The sequence below is a fragment of the Balaenoptera ricei genome, chromosome 16 (assembly GCF_028023285.1).
Source record: "Balaenoptera ricei isolate mBalRic1 chromosome 16, mBalRic1.hap2, whole genome shotgun sequence".
Classification (NCBI taxonomy): domain Eukaryota; kingdom Metazoa; phylum Chordata; class Mammalia; order Artiodactyla; family Balaenopteridae; genus Balaenoptera; species Balaenoptera ricei.
The window spans coordinates 11,361,066-11,380,025 of record NC_082654.1 but is presented as its reverse complement, the minus strand read 5'-3'; the positions used below and the strand labels follow the sequence as shown (position 1 = coordinate 11,380,025).

The 18,960-nt window shown below is 44.5% G+C and overlaps 1 protein-coding gene across 1 annotated transcript in view; it reads left to right on the top strand.

Moving 5' to 3' along the window:
- Nucleotides 1-18,960, top strand: part of PLPP4 (phospholipid phosphatase 4) — a 554,796-nt gene that overhangs the window by 20,666 nt on the left and 515,170 nt on the right. The gene's annotated exons all lie outside the window — the stretch shown is intronic.

Below are 18,960 nucleotides of genomic sequence, written 5' to 3'. Positions count from 1 at the left end.
TCTGGGTTTTACGCATGGGGCTTTGCTGATCAATCACACCACACTGAATGTTGTAGGGCCTCTATTCGTACTTTTGTTGTGGATTTTGTTTTTCTTCTACTTTCTGCCCTTGCTGTGATATAAGTGAGTCTCCCCAGCATTGCTCTGACACCCAGTGTATTGGACCAGATCAGGACCAGGTGTGGGGAGCCGGGGAAACCTGGGAGCATCAACAGCCCTCTGGATGGTGTTTCCTCCCAGGATGTAAGGTTTGAAGACATTGATGGATTTGAGATTTTCAGAGGTGGAAACTATATGAAAATGATTCGGCTTGATGAATAAATGGTAGATTTATGTCGAAGAATATTTTAAGTCAGCTGGAATTTATTGAGGGCTCTGTGGCTCCGGGGTAAGAGTGGTGGATTTGGGGCTGGCAAAGGCTGGTCAGGACCCACAAGGACCTCAGCGTTTGCTTCAGAAGAGAGACAAAAACACCAGCATCTGTGATCTTAAGGACCATTGTGTGGAAGAGGCCCAACTTTCTGAAGGCCACTTTGCTGAAAACCCACTCTCAGGGTGGCCAATAAATTAGCCAAAGGCCAATGGCCCCAAGAAAATGTAACTGCAGAACCAGCCCAAACTGGCTCTATCCTGTTTTTAACAAGATATTGAGTTGTTTTTCAGAGACAACAACAAAACTGCAAGTCATGCAGCCAAAGCAGGCGCAGAGGAGAAAATTTTGCCCTCAATTAATACCCAGAACCAAGTTTCTACCCCCAAAGGAACCAAAGGACCGGGACTTTACCAGAATCTGAACACAGATCCCTTTCAGAAGTGAAGGGTCCATTGTCCAAGAAGATCTGGTGCTGAAGCCCCTTTCCCACACCTATCGTAGATGGCCAAGCTCCAAAATCCTCGCGTTGTAACCTGGCCACCAGCGCTTCCGCAGACCAACCTCCCTCCCTAACTCACAGAAGTTTGACCAAACCTCAGATCGAGGAGACAGACTTGAGCCGTGCCTCCCGTCTCCTTGCTGGTCCACCTTGCAATAAAGCTTTTTCTTTTCTCAAAAGCCGGTGCCATAGTATTGGCTTTTACCTGCATTGGGCAGCGAGCCCTTTGCTTGGTGACAAAAACAAAGCATTGCTGTCTGAAGGTTGGCAGTTTTTGTTTTTAAAGTAATTGTTTTTGCTTTAGCAATGGCGGCCTGCAAGGGGCTTGACAGAGCTGGGGCTTAGTTTTTGGTGAGATGATAGGGACTCAGACACTAGTGACGATGTTGAATTTTGTCTGAGTCCTGGGCTTCCAGAGAGCCGTGCTGACTGAGAAATCTCGCAGCCTTTTGCTTTCTGAGAAAGGAGTGACTATAAATGAACACTCTACTCTTGCATATTCCAACGTATTCCAAGGTAAGAGCCACCTGCACCCTTCCTCATGACTCCCGTGAGAGTGGGGGATGCTTCCCTTGCCTACTTGCCTCTAGAAATCCCCAGCCTGAGGCAGGGGATAGATGGGCTCCAGGCTAGGCATTTACAACTGGCCTCCTGTTCACACCTACTGGGGTGAGAAGAAGATGGGCTCCAGGCTGGACATTCATTACCAGCCCCCTGTTTACATTTCCTGAAGCAAGAGACAAACAGGCTCCAGGACTACATATTTATGACCAGACTCCTGTCTATATTTCAAGATCTGCACCTCAGTATAAAAACCAGCAACAGAAATAGGGTAAATAACCGGGCATTGGACATTTTAATGGGAGGGACAGAGTGGGACTAAACCCTGTTAAAAGATCAAGAGGTCATACATTTCGCATTCTTGGGGCAAGGGAAACATTGCACATGCACAGAAAGGCTCCTTGGGGGTCAAAAAGGAGGGGGCGCCACCCCATAATATGTGATGCTAAGGCCGTCCCATAGGCTTCTGAAGTCCATCTTGGAGAAAAGTTGCACAAGCATGTGGGGAGGGTCCTAGGGCAGGTCAGCTGTGGAAAAAGAAACCAGATAATTGGCCAAAGGTAAACAAAGACCTGGAGGAACTGCCCTATAGAAATGACTTAACCTCCTCTTCACTGCGCTCCTCCTCATTAGGGGGGACACCCACACCCTTGCTCTCTGGGTGTGCATCTCTGCCTTGCTTCTGTCTTAACTAAACAGTTTCTCTGTGTGCTCTCCCACTTGCTGTTGTGCTATGTCTCTAATAATAAACTCTGTGCCTGTTTTTACAGTTTTTGCCTCCGTGAGAAATGCATTTTTCACTGGGGGCAAGAGCCAGGGGCTGTGGTGGCTAGGATTCCTGGTTTTCATCCAGGCTACCCAGGTTCAATTCCTGGGCTGGGAATTAAGATCTTGCTTCCCACCACCACTCACTGCTGCCTCTCCGAGATCGAGCCCTCCTTCCTTTCCTTTGAAATGTTCCTCATTAGTGGACATCTTCCTTATAACAATAGCTTGAATAAAATCACCTTAATTGTTCTGGGAATTCTGTCTTTCACTCTAAACAAACATCAGCAGGGCCTGGCAGGGGGAGGTCAGATGGTCACAGGGTCACCAGGGAGCCCGGCAGCACACCACGCGGAGCAAACCTGAGCAGGTGTGATTTGCGATGAGGAAGTTGGCCAGGAGGTGGCAGGCATCCAGACCAGAGATGGGCGTTAACTGGAAGAACTTTCGTCTGTGGTTATTCTAACAAGACCAGGCGGCCCTCCACTCCAGTCTGAGAAGAACCGAGAGCTGAACTTTCTTTTTTTTTTTCTTTTTTTTTTAAATTAATTAATTAATTTATTTATAGCTGTGTTGGGTCTTCGTTTCTGTGCGAGGGCTTTCTCTAGTTGTGGCAAGCGGGGGCCACTCTTCATCGCGGTGCGCGGGCCTCTCATTATCGCGGCCTCTCTTGTTGCGGAGCACAGGCTCCAGACGCGCAGGCTCAGTAATTGTGGCTCACGGGCCTAGCTGCTCCGCGGCATGTGGGATCTTCCCAGACCAGGGCTCGAACCCGTGTCCCCTGCATTGGCAGGCAGATTCTCAACCACTGTGCCACCAGGGAAGCCCCAGAGAGCTGAGCTTTCTAATGAGCAGTACCCACAGCCAAACATCTAGGTGGAAAGTGATAGCAAACATGTTGGTTCAGAGTTAGGTGTAGATACACCATTGAGATGATTCATTGAATATAACCTTTGGCTTTGTACCTGGTGCCTGATAAATACAGACTTAACAACTTTAAGTGATTTTCAGTTGGGAGAAAACATGGGGTCGAGAGAGATTCTTTTTCTCCTTTTCTCTCAAGGACAAAGTTCCATGGACAATTGAGGTGGTTTCATTCAGGATATTGCAATAGGGAGAATGTTCATTAATGAGGGAACACCTCTAAGAAGAGGGAGAAAAATTGGGGTTTTATAAAATAAGGGAGTCATCGAGGAAGGGTGGAGGTGGGTGGTATCTTGGAATACGCTAGAGAATGGTGGTTCTTTGTAGTTAGGCCTTTCCCAGAACATGGTGGTGGTAGGGGGTGTTTCTCAACCATCACTGCTTTCTGGGAGCACAGGGATCACACAAGGCTCGGCATTGTCACCTCCAACTTATATCCTTTGAAAAAGTACCTTTTCTCTTACTTTCAATTCCAAGTGTCTAGGCACTGGAAAAGTGTAAACATTTCCACAGAACTGCCATGATATATTTTTTAAAAAGTAGAATTATGTTGTTCCCTAGAAACTCAGTTCGGGCACCTGTATTATCAGCCAGCAAATGAATCCTCTGTCTCCGAATGCATAGTGATTAAACCTTTTTTCCCCCACATATAATGATTTCTTTACAAAAGCTACCTTTATAATTAGCACTTCTTTAGAAAGGAATGAAAGTAATTATGGTTAAATTCACAAATCTTATCTCTGTAATGATTTTAGCCAAGAGTTTCGTCTCCAAATTCTTAGGTGCAGCAAATTCAAATTCCTTTGTAATTAGGGGCATTTAAATTCTCCTTGTGAGACTTCCCTGGTGGCGCAGTGGTTAAGAATCCGCCTGCCAATGCAGGGGATGTGGGTTTGATCCCACGTGCCGCGGAGCAACGAAGCCTGTGCAAAACAACTACTGAGCCTGCGCTCTAGAGCCCGCGAGCCACAACTACTGAAGTCCACGTGCCTAGAGCCCGTGCTCTGCAACATGAGAAGCCACTGCAATGAGAAGCCCATGTGCAGCAACGAAGACCCAATGCAGCCAAAAAAAAAAAAAAAAAAAGTTGTGACTCTCCAATTTCCAGGAGTTTACCAGATAAGTAGAGAGAGTGTAAATGACAGACCCTTATTTTCCAAGGGCTCATTGAATTTGCTTGGTTTTTCCTTAAAGTACCATTTGCTTGCTCAGATCATGGTTACTTTTAGTTCAGAGCTAGGTCTGGCTGAATGCAGGAAATAATGGGAGGGCCAAAGTCTGTTAAGTCATTTATTTTAAATTTAAGACTGAAGTGGACCATTCCAATGAGGTCTGGATCTGAATCTCCTGCGAGCCAGTGGACAGTCTTCAAATGCCCTTGAATCCATAATGATGGTACCATTCACCAAGCTCTTCTTATGGGCTAGACTTTGTGCTAAGTGCTTTTGTGGGTTATATCATTTAATCCCACAACAGCTTTAGATGGGAAGTACAATTTGTGGACACTTTACAGATTGGGAAACTGAGAGTCAGAGTGGTTGAGCAAAGTTACACAGCTCAGAAGTAGCTGGGTCAGACTTTAAGCCTAGGAAGTCTGATTTCACATATGGCATGCTCAAATGCCTTGCTGGACAAGTAAGTGGATTTTATCCACCTTATCATCTATTGAATTATCTGAATTATCTCATTGTACAAGCTCATGAGTGAACAATAGCATTTCATTCTGGAATGTTAGAAACTATGGCTATAAAAGGGGAGCCAGCTCTTATTTAACGGAAATAGACTTGTTAAAAGTGGAGCTGGGAAAGAGACCTAGTCAAATTTCCTCCCTCCTCCCGACTCCCCTACTCCCCAGCACAGAAGTTACAGCTAGAGGGCACTGTCTACAAAACAGAAAGCTGGCACCTTGATCTTGGTCTTCCCAGTCTCCAAACTGTGAGAAATAAATCTGTTCTTTACAGAAAAAAAAAAAAAAAAAAGAGTGAAACTAGGGCTAGTGTAAATACAATAAAATATAACCCTTCTCAAAAATCTGCAGGGCTGGTGGGAAAGGCAATTTAGGACCATGCAAGTGAGGATAAAATAATTGAGGAGTCAAAGTGTTTTCAGGTAAGGATTCTGCATGGCCAGATGGAACAAATGGATGCAAATTCTCCAGATGGCCCAGAGGTACACTGGTCATGATTCAGGGTTTAACCATTTGACTTAACTACCTGCTGGGGATGCTCAGCTGGAAGCAGAATAGCTAACAGGTCCTTTACTGGTCTAGCTGGAGGTTGTCCTCCCCAAGGCCAGAGAAGGAAGCACAATGGATTGTTATTTTCATCCTAGTGCCTAGGAGAGATTGGATGGTAAAGTGACAGTGGTGGCAACCTTGAGAAAAAGATGTTAGTCTTTGGTGCCCTTGAGGGTGGTTTTTGAGTACGGAAAAATAAGTAGTTCTTCCTCAACCTTTTCAGTTCAGTTGACACATCTTACTTTTTCAAGTCTAGCAATTTCTAATAATTGCATACTTAATTCTAACCATTCCTAAGATTGAAAGATATGTACCCACTAAGGAAACTAGTATGTCACCTCACACAATTTTGGAGAACTGCCTTCTCAGCTTCTTTGAGCTGGCTCAGTGAGCAGACCTTAATCTGGACTCTGTCAGGACCCACTGAACACTATGTTTATTGGGATGTGTTGTCAAAAACTCCACAGTGTCAAAAGGGATGTGGTCACCTAGCCCTTGTCCTGAATTCAGGTTGTGCATTGTGCATTTCTTCATTTTCCTGTCTCTCTACAGTCCTACCCAATTTGATGGCCTGATTGGATTTTGCATATCATTGACTTTTATATAAATGTCTTTCCCATTTAACTCTAAAGACCTTGGACCTTGACGGAATATTGCATTTTTTCATATAATTCTTAAAATCCAGCTCTTGCAGATTTAAAAATGATCTCTGGCTGGCTTTGTCTATTTGATCACCACCTCCATCCTACTGATATCAGAGAAAGGCAGGGCATAAGGTGCATACTGTAGACTTGAAGGAGGTCATTTCACAAATTTTAGAGAAAGAATAAGCACAACTTAATGGTCACCAGAAGAAGGTCCCTAGTCAATGTAGGGAGGAAGGAAACGGAAGCATCTAAGGGATCCCAGAGAGGGTTGTTTTTTGCTGACATAGCATTTGAATGGATGGCCATCCGTAAAGGAGGAAAGGAAAGGCACACAATCGAGTATGACACTCTAAAGATAATGTCAGAAAGGTCAAATCTGAGAGTGATTTGAGATTTGAAGCAAAAATGCCAAGGACAAAAGGACATTTTTTTTTGTTTTGAAACAAAAATGCCAAGGGCTTTCTACTGATAGCAGTGCAAGGACAACAGCTTGGGTTCAAGGGTAGTGTTAGTCATACATTATACTCTAGGGGGCGCTCAAGGACTGTCCCTGCTCCAGGTACAACTTTTTGGTGTGAGCCTGAACTGAAGGGGAACCCTCAGGTGGGCACAACAGTGCCATTATTCTAGGAAGAAGAGATTGATTTGGGAGGAGTAAAAGAATTTCCTGTAAAATGGATTCTGACAAATCACTTTTCTCTTTTGTGAGTCATTCTGTAACAGGTAAGAGCCAAATCCAACTATATGTTGGGTCTGTTCCTTTTACTTTAACCTTTGCCTTCCGCTGCTTTTTTTCACTAAAAGGATACCGTCTGTACATAATGGCCTGCCTCAGGGAACCCTGCCCCTCTGCCCGAATGTTAAACCAAAGTGCCTTTGTTCACGGAAACATTCGGACCCTCTCCACCTGTGGATGGCTGCAAGAAAGAAGAAATTAACACATCCCCTCCCCGAGGCTGGCCATTCCAGGGGACATTTGCAAAACTTACGGCCTTTTTACTTTACTTCCTCATCTCCTCCCCCTCTCTGTGCAAAAGAAACTGGCATCCAAACCCTGATAAGATGGTTATTTTGAGACTGTAGTCTGCCATCTTCTCGGCCTGCTGGCTCTCTGAATAAAGTCATATTCCTTGTCTCAACACCTCGTCTCCGATTTATTGGCCTGTTGCATGGCGAGCAGAGAGGGTTTGGACTTGGTAGCATTTCTCCTTGTTCATTCTTCCTTTACTCTCTTTAATCTAATGCTGCTGGGTTAGTAGGGCTTGAGGATTGAGAGAAAAAGCATAGGACATCCATGGTCTCTGCTAGCCTTGGCCTGACATTGAAGGCGTTGCTCTGATGTTGGTGCATTGCTCACCCAGGACCTGGGGAAGGAGGTCAGATATGAACGTGGTGCTGCGGCCCTAGTCAGTGATAAAGAGTGTGAAATTGTCAGTGTGTCGCTTGTACACATTCCCCAAGAAGCTGGAGGTGAGCTGGGACACAGAAGGGAGCTGGAAGTGATCTTGGGTGGCCTCTGCCTGCGGTAGCTTGAAGCAGGATTCGGTTCCCCGTTCCCAGAGATTGAAGTCAGGCTGCGGCAGTGAGAGCGCTGAATCCTAGCCACTAGGCCACCAGGGACAGTGGCCAGTGACGAGGCCCTGGTCCATTGGCTTTGTAGGAATGAATTTCCACAAAGAGACGGAAAGTAGTGAAACAAGTAGAGCGTTTATTAGGAGGAGAAAGAGTACGTGTGAATAGATAACACACGGGCGGGCTCAGAGAGAGAGTCGCGTGCCCGTGGTAGTTTAAATTACTTATATGGAGCATTTCTTCTGGGTTTCCTCTGGCCAATCATCTTGCTTTGCCTGGCTCTGAGTCCATATTTGATTTATCTCAGCATCCTCCCCTGTGTGTGCACACACCTCTCAGCCAAGATGGATTCTAGCAAAGAGTAGACCTATGGGTAAGTTGACATCACTTACTATGGGGTGGCGCCCCTCCCGTTTTGGCCCTGAGGAGCCTTTCTGTGCATGTGTAGTCGCGAAGGTCTCTTTATCTTTTATCTGGGCAGGGCTCAGCTCCTCCTCGCTCCTGCTACTGTCTTTATCTTGCAGTATCTGTCCACAGAGGACAAAATCCAGCCGCTCAACCTGGGGCCCATCTCTCCCCTGCCTCAGAAAGACTCAAGGCATCAGGAACCTGCAATTTCTTTCCAAAAGAAACAACTAACTGCTCTGAGAGATGCACATGGTGAATATAATTAACACAGGGGAAGTAGAATGGCTCTATTCTTATTTTGCATCTCTTCTCTCTTAAGGAAGAGGTTTTCAAAAACAATGGTAGAATACATACTGATAAAAACGGAATCGAATCTAAGAGCCCGAGTTTCTCTAAATGATTTCAAGTATCTTGAGGCAAAGGAAATATTTTTCCAGGGGATCTCCAAGTGGGGACACCCAACCACTGGGAGTGGATTTGAGGAATGGCAGTGTTAGAAGTTGGAAACCTACAAAATAGTTTTGAGTTTTGAAAAAGGAAAGATGGCTTTTCTCCCCATGAATTATAGAATAGTGAGCTTGACAGTCGAAACCAGCCAAGATTCTAGAATAAATTATTAAGGGAATTACTTGTGACCACTTAGAACTAAAAATGATCAATAGAGTTAGTGTGGATTTCCTAAGAATAAATCAAATCTGATCTTATTTCCTTTTTTTCTAACAGTAGGCCCAACTGTCAATTACCTAGTTAGAGTTTAACAAGGCATCTGACAGGGACATAATCTCTGGACAGAACAGGATATTGTGTCAGGGGTGAGTATAATTAGGTGGAATCATAACAGAATCACTACTCAAAGGATATTAATTACCTTGGTCTCCCTGTAGAAGGTTTCTAATGGCGGCTACAGGACATTGTCTAACATTTAGAAATGCTGTACTTGGCATTTTCATCTCAAAGCTCAAATGCTAGACTGCACAAATAGCAAAAGGAGGGAACATGATTTGAATAAAGGAATGATTTTGGAAAGATCCCATAGATTAAGCTATGAATCAAGACCAAAGTATTTATTGCTGTGTTTTATATGTAGAGTAGGTTGTGGAAACAAATAAACCTAGAATGTTATAATGGCACATACACAATAGATATTTATTTCTTGTTCACGTACCAGTCTGAGATGGATGTTGATGGTTGGCCGATGACTGGTGAGGACCCAGGCTCCTTGCATTTTGTGGCTCCTTCCATCCCTAAAGGCCTCATTAACATCTTCCTCTAGATGTACATGCGGAAGGAGAAGAGCATGCTGTTTTTTTTAAACTTTATGTTTTACTATGGAACATTTCAAACATATATAAAAGGAGGGAGATACTAAAGTTCATCCCCAATCCTCATCATTCTGATTCAACAGTGATTGATTTAGGGCCACTCTTGTTTCTCTTGTCCAGATTCACATTGATTTTTGGGGCAAGTTTACTTCGTAGATGGTGGTGTGTGTTTTGACTATTGATGATCACTTAAAGGCTTGTACATGGTGATATTCTATCTTTTCTTGCTCATTTGTTAGCCAGAGTTCCTCTAAAAAAAGAAACATTTCTCATTAGCTATTTGGTTATTCTGATGTCATACTTGTTTCTTAAATACGTTGACTTGTGTTTACAATATATTGGCTACGACTAAGTCATGTGGCCACACCTAGCTGCAAGGGAGTCTGGGAAATGTAATCTAGCTGTGTGCCTGGGAAAAAGAGGAAATGGATATTGACCAACAGCTAGCAGTCTCTCCTGCAATTACAGAAACAAAGTGAAATCTGTCAGTGCTATATTGGGTTGGCCAAAAAGTTCGTTCGGGTTTTTCCAACATCTTGGAAAAACCCAAACGAACTTTTTGGCCAAACCAATATTTAAGGTCCATAAATCCTGCTGCCCCATTTAGAATGGGAGGGACATGGCTTGGCAGCAACAAGAATGGAAAAGACTCAGAGGAGGTGGTTGACCTCTTTTACTAGCTGCCAAAAGAGCTGGGTGCACCAGTAGCAACAGTCTATTACACTTGGGGAGTTGTTGACAAACCACACAGTTGCTGAGAAGGCAGTCAGGACGGTTGGCAGAGCTGGGGATATTTAATCCAAAGACTCAGATGGGACTTGAGAGGATTCTGAAGGGCTGTTTTCTAGAAAAGGGATTAGGCTGGATCTGAGTGGACCTAGGGATGAACCAGAAGTATTGGGGAAGAATTACACGGAAGCAGATTATGGTTGAATATAGGATACTTTTCTCTTGTTTGCTATGATTCATTGTAATTATGGCAGAATGAGCTGCCTTGGAGAGACTGTGGCTTCTTGGTCCCAGGTGGGTGTGAGGAGAGATTTGGGCACCACTTGACAGAGATGCAGGTGGGGAGCTCAAGAACACGTGATTGTGCTTGTCCCCGGAGAGGCTGAAGATCAGATGAGCTCTGGGAAGTCTCGTGTATGTTAACTGAGCAGAACTGCACATCCAGAAAGGGGTATGCAGTCCGTGGGCAAGAGTTCATATTTAATCATTCCATTTGAGGTGATTTTTTTTCTTATAGAAATTATTGTTTAACTTTTTTTTTTTCTTTTTTTTTTGTTTTGTTTTGTTTTTAATTTTATAGCTACTTTATTTATTTATTTATTTATTTATTTTTGGCTGTGCTGGGTCTTCAGTTCGTGCGAGGGCTTTCTCTAGTTGCGGCAAGCGGGGGCCACTCTTTCATCGCGGTGCGGGGACCGCTCTTCATCGCGGTGCGCGGGCCTTTCACTATCGCGGCCCCTCCCGTTGCGGGGCACAGGCTCCAGACGCGCAGGCTCAGCAGTTGTGGCTCACGGGCCCAGCTGCTCCGTGGCATGTGGGATCTTCCCAGACCAGGGCTCGAACCCGTGTCCCCTGCATTAGCAGGCAGATTCTCAACCACTGCGCCACCAGGGAAGCCCTTGTTTAACTTTTGAGTGAACTTTTTACTTAAAGAAAAAAATTGGGGAGGGGGTTCAAAATGTACTTGATAGCCAGTTATTTTTGAGTGTTACCTCAACGGTCATTTGCTAATTCATTTCTGCTTCATGGAGCAAACCTAAGTGCCCGCTCTGTACTAGGTTCAGGGAACAAAGGTGGGTAACAGGTGGGACTCACTCTTTAAGATTTCAGTTGGAGAGGCAGATGTACACAGGGGTAAAGGTACTTCCATGTGGAGGGAAGTGAGGAGGATGGATGAGCCAGGTGGGCCAGGATATGTGGGGAGGTCCAGGGGGTGTCCAGGGATTCCCCTGGAATCATGCAGGGGAGATGACATAATAAAACCTTGAAGGCTCAGTAGGAGTTAATCAGGGCAGGGGAAGGACATCCCCCGGGAACCCCTTCTCTGGGGACAACTTGAGGAAAGGGAGTGAAGGTGTGAGTGTGACATTTTTAGGACATGGCTGTCCAGGAGCGTGACTGGGGCTTGCACTGGTTGAACTGAAGTGAGACTGGTGGGCTGGCAGGGATCTGGACCTGGCGGGTTGGGGGAACCGTGCTGAAGACTGGGGATCCTTCATGAAGACTTCTTACTCAATCCTTTAGGTGAAGGAACCCTGTAGGAGGACCCTGAGCTGGGCATCGCCCCCCCCCCCCCCCCCCGATCCTGGGTCCTGCTCTGCAGTCATCAACCTTCTGAGCGCACACAGCCCACTTTCCTGTGCTCAGCCTGCATCTGCAGGACAGGGAGTTTGAATTATGAGAAATATGATGGCTGGTTTGAAGTCAGATAGCCTGCGCTCGAATCCTGCCTCCAACTCGTATTAGCTGTTATTTAACCCGTGTGCCACTTAATTGGTAAAATGGGAATAATAATGGTACCAACCCCAGAGGGGGTTATTGTGAGAATTAAATGAGAAAATCCTTGTAAAGTGGTTACTTTTTACACTGCTGGGATTTCACTGGCTATTCATTGTCAATACCTGGTAGATGTTACTTACACTAAGTAATTAATGGTAATAGGTACCATTTCCGATCACACAACAGGGTGGGGCAGCAGTTTCCAAGTTGGTGTGGAGGAGTCTCGGATTCTTGGACACACCAAGGGGCTGCCCCAGGGGAAGCACGTGGGCAGAGTGTGGCACCTCCCTCTGCAGTTATTAGAGAAACTCCTCTTTTACTTGTTTTAAATACTAGGCTCGAGTAACATTTATGTGAAAAGTCAGTTGCCAATATACCTTAGAAAACCATTGTACTAGATGATATCTAGGTTTCCTGCTGGCGTTAAAATTCTATGATTTAAAATCAAAAGCGGATAAGTTACCTTTGCCTCCTCAGTTTCTGTTTATAAATTTTTCTGTCTGCTTCGGTCTGTTTCCTTCCTTGCTACTGTTCACTCTTCTGGCTCTCACTGCCCCTTTCCCCAGAATATCTCCTTTTAAAAATATTTCTTCATCCTATAGTTACAATTACCATGAGGACCTTTATGTCAGCCTTCTGATGAAATCCATTTCCACAAAGATGTTCATATCTGATAACAGCTAGATGTTTGTTTTTAAGTCTTAAAAGAGGAGGTCTGGAGAGGCAATGCTTCTCCCCAAAGGAATGAGTCCCTAATGGGGGATTTTCAGACTCAGACTTGGGTGGGGGGGTGTTTGGGGACAGAACAGCCTTTCAAATTTCAGCCTACCAGCAGCTGGTGCCTCGGATGGGGTTTGTCCTTTTTTTCACCAAGGGTCCCGTGTGTGCAGAGGGTGTGTATGATCCAGGTGTCAGTGTTTACTGTAGGGAGAAGCTCTGAGCCCCATTTAATTAAGTGTCTGATTGTGTTTCCCAAATTCTTACTGTGGAATAAAATGTCGACTAATGAATGTCCAGGAGAGTACAACTGTCCTCAGTACACTCCAGCTTCAAGCCCAATGATAATTCTGGTTGTACCTATGGGTGTGCCCTTCTTTCAGAAGTAGGTCCTGGGCCAAGGACTCAGGCAGAAGTGATTCATGAAGATGTGCTCCTGGGAGCAGGAGCTTTGCTACCTTTGTGCTTGCCTTGCTTTGCTGGGAATGTACTGGTTAATCCACGTTCCTCAAGTAAGAACCGTCAGTCTTCTGGGCCTTAGTTTTCCCATCTGTAAAAAGGAATGGTGAGCTGCAAAGTCTCTTCAAGGACTGAAATTCTGCTTCTAATATTACCTCTGAGCAGGAAACACACTGTACTAAGGGAATTTCATTGTCCATTTTCTAGAAGGGGGAGAAGCCAGATAAACTGTAATTGAATGACAGATCTAAAAACAACCATGACCTATTGATTACCTGGAACTATGCTAGGCATTTTATACAGATCATTTCTGTTTTAAATCACAGCTTTACTGAGATATAATTTACATACCGTACAATTCATCCATCTACAGTGTAAGATTCAATGATTTTTAGTATATTCACAGATATGTACAACCATCACCATAGTTGATTTTAGCTATCATCCCTCCAGCTCTCATCCTCCCCAGTCCTAAGAACCACAGATCTTTGTCTCATAGAACTTCCTATTCTGGACATTTCATATAAAGGGAATCATAAAATACATGGCCTTTTTGGCTGTGTTGGGTCTTCGTTGCTGCTCACAGACTTTCTCTATTTCCGGAGAGCGGGGGCTACTCTTTGTTGCGGTGTGCGGGCTTCTCATTGCAGTGGCTTCTCTTGTTGCGGAGCACGGGCTCTAGGCACACAGGCTTCAGTAGTTGTGGCGTGTGGGCTCAGTAGTTGTGGCACACGGGCTCTAGAGCGCAGGCTCAGTAGTTGTGGTGCATGGGCTTAGTTGTTCCGCGGCATGTGGGATCTTCCCAGACCAGGGCTCAAACCCACATCCCCCACATTGGCAGGCGGATTCTTAACCACTGTGCCACCAGGGAAGTCCCTACTTCATTGCTTTTCATTGCTGAATGATATCCCAATGTTTGTATATACCACATTTTGTTTATCTGTTCATCAGGTGATAGACATTTGGGTTGTTTCTAATTTTTTGGCTATTTTGAATAAAACTGCTGTAAACATTCATATACAAGTCTTTGTGTGGGTAGACACCTAGGAGTGGAATTGCTGAGTCATATGGTAACTTTCATGTTTACAAATATCATTTATGATTCTCCTAAGAATCCTGTAAAGCAGGAATTATTATTCCCATTTTACTGATGCTAAAACTGAGTCTGGAGGAGGTTGAGCATCTTGTCAATGAAACACAGCTAGGAAGTGGCTGAGTCTAGATTTGAACCACAGTCTTTCCAATTCCAAAGCCTGGGGTTCTTTCCACTGTACTCCAGGCCAAGGCTTAGCTCTGTTTCTGGTTTGCATGTGTTGATGTAGGAAGGCTACCATGAGCCTGTGGAATCAGCTTCCTACATGTGGCTCTCACCTCCTTCAAATCACAGGGCTGTTTCTGCTAGGAAGCCCATGGTGTAAAGTCCAACAGGAACTGGACTTGCATGGAATTCTCTCTCTACGGTGACATTTAGGTGTTTAAAACATGACTGGACCACCACCTAAAGTGTAGATGCTTTCCTTACGAATATCCAGGTTGCAAGTTGCTCATCGCCGACTGTTGATAGCATTTTCATCCTGTCCTTTCTTCTTTCCCCCATCAGTTCTGGTCCAGCAGCCGCTACGCCCTGACTAGAGGAACAAACTCCTGTTTCCTCTGCTCCACTGCTGCCGCCAGACTGTTATTACAATAACACGCACCTCTGACAATTCCTGGCAGCTTTGCGTGCTTCTTGTTGAGTCATTCTGATCTCCAAGTCTGCAGAGCACGCAGCAGATGGCATGGAGACACTGACTGTGTGTTCAGGAGTCACTGAACAGAGGTTCCAGTCATAGGAGCAAAGCTAGATACTATGTGTGGGGCAACTGCAGAGGTGAAAATATTTAACTACATTGATTTTTTCCCCCCAGAATATTGCTATGTGTAAACAAGTCATTTTGCTAAAAGAGCTTTAAAAAGAAACTCATAATGATACTTTTTTTTTTTTTTTTTGGCTGTGTTGGGTCTTTGTTTCTGCGTGAGGGCTTTCTCTAGTTGTGGCAAGTGGGGGCCACTCTTCATCGCGGTGCGCAGGCCTCTTCACTGTCGCGGCCTCTCGTTGCGGAGCACAGGCTCCAGACGCGCAGGCTCAGTAGTTGTGGCTCACGGGCCTAGTTGCTCCGCGGCATGTGGGATTTTCCCAGACCAGGGCTCGAACCCGTGTCGCCTGCATTGGCAGGCAGATTCTCAACCACTGCGCCACCAGGGAAGCCCCATAATGATACTTTACATTTATTTATCATAGTGCCCCTCTCTAAGGAGCCAGCTGCTTTGCTAATATTTAGGACCATTAATTCTACAGGCTGAGGCAGGGAGCAGACAGGATTATTAGGTAACCTTATTTTCTCTATGAAATTTATACGAGATAAGGAAAATTTACATAAGCCTCTCCCAACACAATCCTTTTAGCATTTTGATGCATTTCCTTCCAATCTTTTTTTCTTTATGCACAGGATTAAAAACAAATCTAGTTCATACTGTGTACACAATTTTATATCACCTCATGGCTTATTATAATTATGCAATATCACACGTATTATAATTTCCCCCGTATTTTTACATTATTTTAATGACCATTTTAAAAGGTGCCAACACTTGATTAAATATGATTTCTTTTATTACTTGCCTATATCAGACATTTAGATTGTTCTTGTGCATTAAAGTTATTTCCTCAGGAGGAATTCCCAGAGGTAGAATTTAGAGGGATCTCTAATATCTATTGCCAAATCGTTTTCCAAGGACAGCTGATTTGTTCATTCTTCTCTGGGCAGGATGGGAGTGCTGGTTTCAGGATGGGAGTGCTGGTTTCAGGATGGGAGTGCTGGTTTCAGCACGTCTTCACCAGCCTAGCCTGGCTGGTGTTGGAAAGTTCAAGTGCAGGGGGTGAAGTCGTGCTCAAAGAGAAGATAAAAACTGTCCTCCATCTCTGGGGAGGGTGTCCTGGGAAGGCAGGAAACATCTTTAGGAGGGGGAAATTGGGATACGTGTATAATAAAAAGCAATTTGTATCAATTATGCTAGAGGAAAGACTGAATGCTTCCTATTCTCCCTGTAGAAATTGATGGAAATCATTGTCTTGTGGAAAAGTGAACAAAGACTATGCAGCCGGAACATCCAGACTATTTTCCAAAGTGGCTGTACCATTTTAAATATGACCTCATCAATTCTCGCCAATACTTGTTATTGTCTTTCTGAATTTAGCCGTCTTGGTGGATATGGAGTGGTATCTCCCTCCATATTTAATTGGTGTTTAATTTACACACTTACATCTGTTTTAATGTCATTAATACATGGAGGGGCTTCCATTACACCAAGATTGTAGGGATGAGAACATATACATTCATAAGGGGATCTGGATACTTATAAGTTTAACATATAAATAAATTTAAACTTGTGTTTAAACCCTCTTTGAGCCCTTGGCTTGATTTGTTAAAACTCAAACTATATTCTTGATTTATTTTATTCTTATAGTTTTAAACATCCAGACAATATGTAAACCATTCTTTACATGTCACTGCAAGACAATCTTTTTGAGCAGGGACTATTCCACCCACCCCCAACCAAATTTCCAGCCCAGTACATTTTCTTTTCATTAGTACCAATTTCATAGGAGTGTTGTAAGGATTAAATAGATTATGCACATCAAATGCATAACATAGTAAGTCTTCAACAAATACTAGCTAAAAAAAACCAGATAGGACGTGCCGGTTGTGAGGAGAGAGATTTCATTTCAGGTCATTTCCTAGCCTTTGGTACCCAGATTATATCAACTACGTTGAAATAGGAAGTATTTCCATAGACTCCCTCCCACGTTTGGTTTGTTTCATTGGTTGGGGTCTAAACATCATCTGAGTGATTTCAGTCCTTAATTTCTCTGATTAACTAAGTTCCCTAGAGCTGGAAAGCCTGCAGCTATAAAATCCCCACTTGCTGCCTGGTGTCCTAGTCACCCTCTAAAAATTTCTTGAGCTGGAAGAATTATTGGGCTTATCGTGGGGAGTACTTTTTGCAGCCTGTGTGGGAACACTGCCTATGTCTTCTGAGTCTTTTGCTTTCTGAAGACTGTCAGATCTATTGCTCAATAAAATGAACCTTCCAGCCAAACTTCCTTGCAAAGGCAGTAAGCCAAACATCACCTTTAGTGATCCTCAAACTATAAAAATCCAACAATACCCGTGTTGAAACTTGTTACAGTGAGGAAAAACTAAAAAACTTGGTTGGTATTCTTTTGAAAGTTCATGCACATACTCCTATTCAAAAGAAATCCTGGTTTCAGCATTCAAATGTACACTCTCCAAATTAAACTTGTAAATGCTCTAAAACTGGTCATTATTTGTTGATTACATTCCATGGGCAGAGCCCTGTACTAGCTTTACTAAGAGGGTTAGAGAGATGTAGGTTGTATAAAAACAGTGGAATCTTGTGATCTTGGCTTGCAGAAAATCATGTGTGAAAACTAACAGCCAGGCAGAAAAACATAAATGAAGGCAATTCAAATCTTTACCCAGTCTCTTGAGAAATGTCAAAGGGGCGAGGACAGTCTTGATGTGCAGTGAGACTTCTTAAAAATCCTTTTTAAATATTTCTTCACTCACAATTTTTCTCTTATACCAGATGGTGGTTCCTGAAAAGCCGCTCTGTCCTTCCTCTTTCTATGTCCTCAGACCTTTCCTGGAAGTCAAGTGCAATGCACTGCTTCCCTTGTCCCAGTGTTTCCCACTACGGCAGTCCTAAGCATCTCTTCTCTCCCCTCTGTTTCGTCCCTCCTGTTCACTTCCCCTTTTACCTGGTCCTTCTTATAGATGTTGGTCTCCAGATATGATCCCAAGGGACCATGCTTCTGGTATTATGCCCGGTGTGGGCTCTTCTTCTTAAATCAGAGCTCGCCCCGTTGCTCACGTATAATCAATAGAAATGTTGCTGATTGCTTTTGAGGCTGGGTCAGACAAAGCATTGCAGCTTCTGCCTTGGTTTCATGAAAAATCTTATTCTGAGGGAAACCAGCTGTAGAGGGTTAAATAATGTCCCTTAAAAACTCATGTCCACCCAGAAATTACTTGGAAATAGGGTCTTTGCAGATGTAACTAGTTAAGGCTATCTAGATGACATCATCCTGGATTTAGTTAGATTGGGTCCTAAATCCACTGGTCTCCGTATAAGACGAGAGGACACAGAGAGACACACACAGAGAAGAAAGCCACGTGAAGATGGAGGCAGAGATTGAGTGATGCCCGCTGAGGAACTCTGAGGATTGCTGACAGACCCTGAGAGCTGAAGGATCCTTTCCTTCATTTACTTCTGTATTTATTTCAGAAGTACCTGGTATTTGACAGAGATGTTTTGCAGCTGCGCTTTGAGAGCTTTGCAGTGGTCAACCGCCCCAAACCAGCGCTGATTTGACCACAGGAACGCACCTGCACAGATGAGGCCTGAAGGCATCTGAGATCTCCACGGGGCGGGGGAAGGGGGGAGGGGGGAGGGGGGAGGGGGTGGCGGGATGGGGGAGTTGTAAGCTCCTAGGCACAATTCATGCGGTGTGCAAAGAAGCCTGGAGGCCTGCGCATGCCCTGGCAACCCCTGGACGTCTCCGGCCCTTGTCTAGAGCCCTGGAGGACGGCCTGCCTCCTACCCCTTACAATTCCCTTACTCCCCGCCCTTCTGGGAGAAGGTGTGTTTAAAGCAGAAGCCCTCCCTTCTCCATTCCTTGATCAGTGAATAAAGTTTCCGCTCTGCTGTACCCAACCTGGTGTCGCTGGATTGACATTTGCGACTCTGGGCAAAGGAACCAGTAAGGGGTGACTGACCCTTTGGGGATTGTAGCCACCACAAGTTACAAAGAGGCAAGGAGGTCTTCTCTTTCAGAGCCTCGGGAATGAAATTCTATCGTTTAAGCCACGCCGTTTACGGCAATTTGTTACGACAGCCCTGGGAAA